The sequence below is a fragment of the Dendropsophus ebraccatus genome, chromosome 8, assembly GCF_027789765.1.
Source record: "Dendropsophus ebraccatus isolate aDenEbr1 chromosome 8, aDenEbr1.pat, whole genome shotgun sequence".
Lineage (NCBI taxonomy): Eukaryota > Metazoa > Chordata > Amphibia > Anura > Hylidae > Dendropsophus > Dendropsophus ebraccatus.
This window is the reverse complement of record NC_091461.1, coordinates 16,346,349-16,356,900: the sequence shown is the minus strand read 5'-3', so window position 1 is coordinate 16,356,900 and position 10,552 is coordinate 16,346,349.

Genomic DNA, 10,552 nt, shown 5'->3' with positions numbered 1-10,552 from the left:
TTGCCCTCCCCTATAGGTGATTAGTTATGTATACGCCACATCCCACGTTGTGAATATTGCCGTCCCCTATAGGTGATTAGTTACGTATACGGCACGTCCCCTGTTGTGAATATTGCCCTCCCCATAGATGATTAGTTATGTATACGGCCCGTCTCACCTTGTGAATATTGCCCTCCCCTATAGGTGATTAGTTATGTATACGGCACCTCCAATGTTGTGAATATTGCCCTCCCCTATAGGAGATTAGTTATGTATACAGCACGTCCCATGTTGTGAATATTGCCCTCCCCTATAGGTGATTAGTTATGTATACAGCACGTCCCATGTTGTGAATATTGCCCTCCCCTATAGATGATTACTTATGTATACGGCACGTCTCACCTTGTGAATATTGCCCTCCCCATAGATGATTAGTTATGTATACGGCACGTCTCACCTTGTGAATATGGCCGTCCCCTATAGGTGATTAGTTATGTATACGGCACGTCTCACCTTGTAAATATGGCCGTCCCCTATAGGTGATTAGTTATGTATACGCCACATCCCACGTTGTGAATATTGCCCTCCCCTATAGGTGATTAGTTATGTATACGGCACCTCCAATGTTGTGAATATTGCCCTCCCCTAGAGATGATTAGTTATGTATACAGCACGTCCCATGTTGTGAATATTGCCCTCCCCTATAGGTGATTAGTTATGTATACGGCACGTTTCACCTTGTGAATATTGCCCTCCCCTATAGGTGATTAGTTATGTATACAGCACGTCCCATGTTGTGAATATTGCCCTCCACTATAGGTGATTAGTTATGTATACGGCACGTCCCATGTTGTGAATATTGCCCTCCACTATAGGTGATTAGTTATGTATACAGCACGTCCCATGTTGTGAATATTGCCCTCCCCTATAGGTGATTAGTTATGTTTATGGCACATTGTATCATCATATGGTAATATAGGCAAATGTTCTTCTCTTTTGTTCTGCCATTTATTTTGCAGACTCCTCCCTCATACAGGGACCCTGACCCACTCACACCGCTCCTCTACAACAGGAAGTGTACTTGAAAGCATTTGTGGGGGCAGGGAAACATCCGAGCCTTCTCAGCTCTGATAATGGGACCCTCCCCCATCCTGAAACTTCAAGGGGCTTCGCTAGACACCTTTATGCCCTCCTCTCCGGCATTGCTATAAGGTGGCATTGGTGGTATAAATCCTACATGATTATTATGAGTTGGCACGTGTCCTAGAATCAGTGGTCATGAGCGGATATGACACTGCCCTGTGATGCCCTGCAAGGATTTCGGCAGAACTGATCAGTCATATAATGCTATAAAGCAGGGATGGGGAACCTTCGGCCCTCCAGCTGTTGCAAAACTACAATTTCCATCATGCCCAGACAGCCAACGGCCGAGGGTTCCCCTTTCCTGCTATAAAGACTTAAGGCGTTACCTGTCACTAATAAAAACTTAGTAATGTGGTGATGTAATGGGCCCTGTTATGGGGGCTCTATCACCAGCCACTGGGGGGGCACTGTGGTTGGTACTATTCTGGGGTCACTGGGGGTGGTCACTGTTTGGGGCACTGTGGTTGGGGCTGTTCTGGGGACATGGGGGGGAGGGGTCACTGTTGGGGGGCACTGTGGATGGTGCTGTTCTGGGGTCACTGTTTGGGGGCTCTGTGGTTGGTGCTTTTTTATGGGGTCACAGTTGAGAGGCACTGTGGTTGGTGCTGTTCTGGGGGCATTGGAGCGGTCACTGTTGGAGGGCACTGTGTTTGGTACTGTTGGGGGGCACTGTGGTTGGTGCTGTTTGGGGGGCACTGTTGGAGGGCACTGTTTTGGTACTGTTGGAGGGCACTGTGTTTGCTGTTCTGGGGCCACTGTTGGGGGGCACTGTGTTTGGTGCTGTTCTGGGGTCACTGTTGGGGGTCACTGTGGTTGGTGCTGTTCTGGGGGAACTGGGGGGGGGCACTGTGTTTGGTACTGTTGGGGGGCTTGTGGTTGGTGCTGATCTGGGGGCACTGTTGGGGTGCACTGTGGTTGGTGCTGATCTGGGGGCACTGTTGGAGGGCCCTGTGTTTGGTACTGTTGGGGGCACTGTGGTTGGTGCTGTTCTGGGGTCACTGTTGGGGTGCACTGTGGTTGGTGCTGTTCTGAGGTCACTGTTGGGGGTCACTGTGGTTGGTGCTGTTCTGGGGGCACTGTGTTTGGTACTGTTGGGGGGCACTGTGGTTGGTGCTGTTCTGGGGGCACTGTGTTTGGTACTGTTGGGGGGCACTGTGGTTGGTGCTGTTGGGGGGCACTGTGGTTGGTGCTGTTCTGGGGGCACTGTGTTTGGTACTGTTGGGGGGCACTGTGGTTGGTACTGTTGGGGGGCACTGTGGTTGGTGCTGTTGGGGGGCACTGTGGTTGGTGCTGTTCTGGGGGCACTGTGGTTGGTGCTGTTCTGGGGGCACTGTGTTTGGTACTGTTGGGGGGCACTGTGGTTGGTGCTGTTCTGGGGCACTGTGTTTGGTACTGTTGGGGGGCACTGTGGTTGGTGCTGTTGGGGGGCACTGTGGTTGGTGCTGTTCTGGGGGCACTATGGTTGGTGCTGTTGGGGGGCACTGTGGTTGGTGCTGTTCTGGGGGCACTGTGTTTGGTACTGTTGGGGGGCACTGTGGTTGGTGCTGTTCTGGGGGCACTGTGTTTGGTACTGTTGGGGGGCACTGTGGTTGGTGCTGTTCTGGGGGCACTGTGTTCGGTACTGTTGGGGGGCACTGTGGTTGGTGCTGTTGGGGGGCACTGTGGTTGATGCTGTTCTGGGGGCACTGTGGTTGGTGCTGTTCTGGGGGCACTGTGTTTGGTACTGTTGGGGGGCACTGTGGTTGGTGCTGTTCTGGGGGCACTGGGGCGAGCTTTGTTATCAGCACCTGAAAAACTCTTTCTATATAAGTTTTTCGTGTTGCAAAGCATAGCTGTATCCAGTGGAGTTACACTGTGTGGGTCATCTCTGCTCGTCCTTATATATCACCTTCTGCACTGACTCATCCCTCACGTCACTGGCTTTTATGATTTACAGGAAGTGAAGGCTGCGCTGCGGGGTGGGGGTGGGGGGGACCGATACAATTCATGTAATTTCCCTACAGACTGGAGGAGAATATGATTGACAGCCCAGAGATCCAGTAATAAATAAGGGGAGGGCTTTCTAAGTTCTAAATATTTACAATGTCAGTTCCACCGTGTTTCATTGGCCGCTGCAGTTGTTCACTATGGGGCCATCTATTCTATTGCAGTTATCTCCAACCTGTTGCAGAACTACAATTCCCATCATGACCGTTAAGGTAAATGGCAGTTAAAGGGGTAGTTCACAAAAAAAAATTCTTTCAAATCAACTAATGCCAGAAAGTGCCAGAGATTTGTAATTTACCTCTATTAAAAAAAAAAATCTCCAGTCTTCCTGTACTTATTAGCTGCTGTATGTCCTGCAGGAAGTGGTGTATTCTTTCCTGACACAGTGCTCTCTGCTGCCACCTCTGTCCATGTCAGGCACTGTCCAGAGCAGGAGAGGTTTTCTATGGGGATTTGCTGCTGCTCTGGACAGTTCCTGACATGGACAGAGGTGGCAGCAGAGAGCACTGTGTCAGGAAAGAATACACCACTTCCTGCAGGACATACAGCAGCTAATAAGTACTGGAAGACGAGAGATTTTTTTAATAAAAGTAAATTACAAATCTCTGACACTTTCTGGCACCAGTTGATTTGAAAGTATTTTTTTGGTGAACAAGCCCTTTAAGCTGCAGTAACTGATGGTGGACACTACACAGTAGATGGAGCTGTCTGCTTCCTGCTCTGTGTCTCTGTGTATACCAGAAGCACCGCTCTGTGATCAGCTGATCAGTGGGGGTGCAGGGTGTCAGTACCCACAGATCTGATGATAGTGATAACATTTCTTGAGGATAGGCCAACAATAGATTTTCCCTGGGAAAACCCTTTAAGGGTCTTAGCCATGTGAAGAAGTTTTATGTGTGACTTCTTCCTATGTACTAAGTGATCCATGAGAAAAGTTCCGTCTCGGGCCATGGGTCGCGGTTATGGTGTAGGTGTATATAGGTTTCCCTCCTCAGGATGGCTGCGTTTCGTTGTGTCACAGACCGCACCTTTATTTAAGGTTAAAATGTGAGGGCGATGTGGCTCATACATGAATATTGTGTGTACTGTCCCTTTAAGAGCATTGTTCCTTGTATTCTGCAGCACGTATGGATATCATGTGATATGGGTGTGAACGGTGTGTAACACGCTGTGAAAAACTCCCATGTCATGTGACATCTGAGAGTGTATCCAATAGTATATACATTCCCAACTCTGTCTTACTGCAACTGTAGGTGGGAGCCAGGAATGGCCGTACCGGGCGCAGAGCAATAAACGCTGGCAAAGTGTTCTGCAAACTGACGCTCTGCTCCGCAATCACCAGTGGTGGGAAGGGGGCAGCACTGTGCAAAGGGGACGCGGCCTCCCCCTGCTCCAGGCCTGTGAGAGATGCCAGACCTGATCACATACACTGCTGGGATAGGATGCTGTGAGGAGGAGAGCATGACATCACCAGATAGTCACATGACATCACAGGTCATCACCACACAATCACATGACATCACAGGTCAGGAAGGCATAATCACATGACATCACAGATCATCCCAACACAATCACATGACATCATAGGTCATCACCACATAATCTGACATTACAGGTCATCAAGGCATAATCACATGACATCACAGATCAATACAACACAATCACATGAGATCACAGGTCATAATCACATGACATCATAGATCATCCCAACACCATCACATGACATCACAGATCAATACAACACAATCACATGACATCACAGGTCATAATCACATGACATCATAGATCATCCCAACACCATCACATGACATCACAGATCAATACAACACAATCATTTGACATCACATGTCATCACAAAGTACTTACGTGACATCACAGGTCTTTGAAACATAATTACATGACATCATAGGTCATCACTACATAGCAGTCACTGCCCCCACAGATCAGACATTGGGGACTCTCAGCAGTCACTGCCCCCCACAGATCAGACATTGGGGACTCTCAGCAGTCACTGCCCCCCCCCACACACACACACAGATCAGACATTGGGGACTCTCAGCAGTCACTGCCCCCCCCCCCCACACACACACACAGATCAGACATTGGGGACTCTCAGCAGTCACTGCCCCCCCCCCCCACAGTCATCACCACATAGTCACATGACATCACAGATCATTCCAGCACAATCACGTGACATGACAGGTCAAAAGGACTTCACATGACATCACAGCTCATCACCACACAATCACATTACATCACAGGTCAACAAAACCTCACATGACATCACCGGTCATCAAGGCATAATCACATGACATCACAGATCAATACAACATAATCACATGACACCACAGGTCATCACAAAGTACTCACAGGTCTTTAAAACATAACCACCTGATGTCACAGATCAACAGGACGTCACATGACATCACAGGTCTTCAAGGCATAACCACATGATATCATAGATTCCCCCCAACACAATCACATGACATCACAGGTCATCACTACATAACCACATGACATCACAGGTAATCATGACACAATCACATGACATCAGAGGTCATCACCACATAATCACATGACATCACAGATCATCACCACATAATCACATGACATCACAGATCATCACCACACAATCACATGACATCACGACATACAGGCCCACTGCTTGCTGATTGTTTCCCAGGACTGATCCAGATTGTCTCTGGCTCTTGTGGCTATTACTATTTATAGTCTCTTATACTTGTAGGAGCTGTGATGTCATTCATGTTGTGATGTCATGTGATGAAGTGGTGATGATCTGTGATGTCATGAGGGCAGGGGGCGGGGCTAGCCCCTCATCATAGAGTATATAAAGCGGTGGGGTGGTGTAGAGGAAGGCCTACGCTTTGGATCAGGTGGAGCTTAACCCCTGCCGCTCCCTGCTCTCCTGCACACGTTACCTCTGATCAATAACGTGACAGGTTTCTCCCGTATCTGCCCCATTCCTGTGTGTGTGTGTGGGGGGGGGGGATATCACCAGACCCCCGAGGACCATGCTTCAACAGTATTATGTCTATATCACCCTAAAGGGGGCTTCTCAGGGGTGTTCCTGGCTGTGTGGGGGCGGATCCAGTCAGACAAGGGGTGGGGCTTAAAAATCATCATCATTATCATGGAGTGGGAGTCACTAAATTCTCTGGCTCATTGAGGGGGGGTCCCATATGGGGTATCCCCTCCCTTAAAATATCTATATACCCTTTCAGTTTCAATTTCAAAGCCTCCTCCACCTCTCTGCCCCCTCTAAGTAACTAGAATCATCAAACAATCAGCAGGACATTTGCTACAATGTATCAGCGCAGGAGAACGTCCAGGATTTTCTACACTGGTAACCAGTGTAACAAAGTCTCAGCTGTGAGAAGTATTTATTACATTAGTTCTCATTCACTGACAGCAAGCAGAAAAATACACACAGAACTGAAAGAGAAAGTAACACTGTGTGGCCCTGAGTGACCCTGCGGGGCCCCCGGAGCCGGCACGGCGCTCACCTGGCACACTGAGGTGCTGCACATAGCTTATTAAAGGTTGAATCTATTATGGGATGTCATGTTTTCTATCGCTCACGCCACACTTATTATGGGATGTCAGGATCTTCTAAAGCTATTATGGGATGCCAGTGTGCAGTATTATGGGATGTCAATCTTTTTTTTTTTTTTTTTTTTTTTTTGTAGTTCATTATGGGATGTCTTTGTGGAGACCATTATGGGATGTCAGGCTTGCCTAAAGATATTATGGGATGTCTGTATGCACTATTAGGGTTCATTGTGGAATGTTTATGTGAAGAATATTATGGGATATCCCTTGTGTTATTACTATGGGCTGTGAAAGCTATTATGGGATGTCACAGGCCATGTGATACAGTGCAGCGTTCCTAAACCTGTGTCTCTCTAGTGTTTGCAGAACTACAACCCCCAGCATACCCGGTCAGCTGGAGGGATAGAGTGATTTATGGGATGTCAGGCTTCCCGTAAGTTATTATGGGATGTCAGTATGCACTATTATTGGATGTCAGTGTTCACTATTATAGGATGGTTCATTATGGGATATTTGTGTGGTGATTATTATGGGACTGCCATCGTGTTGTTACTATGGGCTGCTAGAGCTATTATGGGATGTCACACTTTTCCATGTGATTATGATATAGTGCATGATGGGAGTTGTAGTTTTTCAACAGCTAGAGAGAAACAGGTTAGAGACCACTGATTTATGGGATGTCAGGCTTCCTCTAAGTTATTATGGGATGTCACTGTTATTATATGGGAGGTCATTGTAGGATGCCCCTCATTTTATGGCTATGGACTGTAAGCTATTATGGGATGTCACACGTGATTATGAAATAGTCTAGTGTTTCTAAATGGGCCGCTCTCTCCTGCCAAACTACAACTCCCAGCAAGCATACCCTGAGCCACACTGTGTTATGGGATGTCAGGCTTCCCTTAGGCTATTATGGGATGTCAGTGTTTACTATTATAAGATGTCAGTTTTTTTCTTTTTCTTTTTCATTACAGGATATTGGCGAGGAGACAATTATGGGATGCCCCTAGTGTTATTACTATAGGGTGTGAGAACTATTATGGGATGTCACACTTGGTTATGTGATGATTAGAGGGGCCTGTGCCGATTGATTCCCTAAATAAAGAGTGGGGAGACCCCCACAGACACAGACAACCCCATTACTGATAGAGGCCTATACCGAAAAGTCTACATCTCCTCAGGGGAAATCCAAGATGTCTGCCCCCGAATACATTAATGTGCTACATCGAAAAAAAAATCACCTAAAAACACAATTCGGCCTATTCTGTGTCACTACATCGCTATAATAATTTATTGGAAGTTGCAAAAGTTTTCACTGTCTCTTCCATTCACTTCAATGGGGACCCTGTATGTGAGCTGTAATAGGGCTGTATGTGTGTGTGTGTGTGTGTGTATGTCACAGCCATGACGCCTCACGGTTCATAGAATATAGATCCCCATAGGGTTCACTAGTGATCTCCGGTCGGCCAACTATATGAGTGGGGGTATCTGTCCATATACTCCATGCAGCTTTATTATATACCAGGGACTATGGCCTAAGCTCGGTGACAGAATACAGATATGGTTCACAAATGTTCACTTTCACTTCCATCACTGCTACAGTACAAGTCTCTATATTACTGGTAGAGAAGACCCCTGTGTGAGGTAAAATGAGATGTATTTTGGGGGGGGTCTATGTTTGACATAATCCCCCCTCATTATAGTTCACAGGATTTAGGTTCCCATAGGGTTCACTAGTGATGTCAGGTTGGTCCATTACATTGGCGGGGGAGTACGGCCGGTATAGAGATGCTATAATTCAGGTAGTGTCCACATCCTTCAAATCTGTCCAAGCTTTATTATATCACAGAGAGGATGGACGACAGAAAGCTGAGTGACTGGGAGGATGTCAGACTCCGGGATACTGCAGGAGATGGGGCTGATCAGGAGTCTGGGAAAGCTGGGTGATCATCAGTGATGTATATAGGAAGAGTAGCTGTGTGATAGAGGAGATAGGATGTGACAGGAGGATGCAGGATGTGGCCCCTGAGGTGGCCCCCTGTGACATGGCCGGTCCCCAGCCACTGAGGACACCTGGCACTCTGAGGTGCTGTCACACTGATGGATTATTATGGGCTGTCAGGAGAGATGATTATGGGATGTCATGTTCTCTCTCCCTCACACCACACTTATTATGGGATGTCAGGCTTTCCTAAAGTTATTATGGGATGTCAGTATGCACTATTATGGGATGTCAATCTCTCTCCCTCTCAGCCACATTATGGGATGCCTATGTGTGCAGACTATTATGGGATGCCAGGCTTCCCCTCATGTTATCACTATGGGCTGTGAGACTTATTATGGGATGTCAGACTTTTTAAGCCTGTGTGGTGATGATGATGATTATGGGATGTCTGGTAGAGGAAGGGGGGGGGGAGTGTGGGCTACTATGGGATGTCAGACTCCCTCAGGTTTATTATGGGATGTCAGGCCGGCCCATCTCTAGGGCAACACGCTGGTAGCCATGGTAACGGGGCGGGACGAGGGAAGGGGTGGGGTCTCCACCATCACTGCCGGTGTAACAGGGGAGAGGAGCGGGAGTATATACCGACAGGAGGGAACGTGGAGGCTGCTGGACTGTGGCGACACCGGCCCCGGGGTGAGTGCGGGCCTGGAGGGAGGGGCTCCGGGGGCGGACGGGAAGGGAGCAGGGTCCCGGGGGGAGTGTGGAGGGCACGGGGGGCCGACGGGAGACCGGCCTATTGTGTGTGCGGACCACAGACAGGGATGTGAGTGTGAACGGGGCGCTCCGGCTGCGCGCCACTGTGCGGCAATCTGCGGCCGACACCACACACGGCCGGGAGAGCGGGATATACACGGAGGACTGTGTATATATATAATCTATAGAGGACAGCACATATATCTGTATATACAGGATAGGGGATTATATTTATATACAGGATAGGGGGGATTACATATATCTGTATACACATGTATAGGAGTACAGGGATAATAGAGTATATAACATCTATATATCCTACAGATCATATATGTGTGTGTGTGTATATATATATTATACACACAGTTTGTGTATCTTAAATAGTTTATCTGTGAAGTGTGTGTGTATATATATATATATTATGGTTTGTATATATTAGACTATATATTCTCTATCTGACTGCATTTTGCCCCCCTGGGGGGAGGAGCAGGGGGGGTCATTGTTTTGCCGGTGTTATAATCACTATACTATTATAACATTCTAACCCCCCTGAGATGATTATAATGGCCGTTCACCGCCCCCTCAGGACAATTGGCCTTCTCTCTCCCCTCCGCCTCCTCCTCCCCCCAGCTGTGGCTCCTATTACAGGGGACTACAACCCCCAGCAGCAGGCGGCCGGCCTGGCTCACACGCACTCGGGCCGGCCTGACAAAGGGCTCCTCCGGAAGCTGCACTACACGTCTTGGCCACCGGCAGCAGTGTTCCTGTCCTCAGGAGATGGCTGTGAACTTTAGCCTGCGCCTGGATGGATGTGTGTGTATGGGCCGGCATGTCAGGGAGGGGGGGGATAGTGATGGGTGACAGAGAAAGTTGTGGTGTGGTCACGTGTTTGTGTTCCCCCTAAAACTACTACTCCCTTCATGCCTCCACAGCCTTTTTTTTTTTTTTTTTTTTTTTTTCATTTTTATTGGGTGGTAATCACATGCATGATGGGTGATGGGAGTTGTAGTTTTGCAACTTTTTGAGAGCCACCTTCTGCCGCATGGTTCTGGTTTTGCACATGGAGGTAGTAACAGGACCTTAGAATGACACTGTGCATTTACACCAGTTATATAAGTTAGTGACCCCCCCCCCGTATGATGTCAGTCTTCCTATAACTCACAGCTGGCTTTTCGT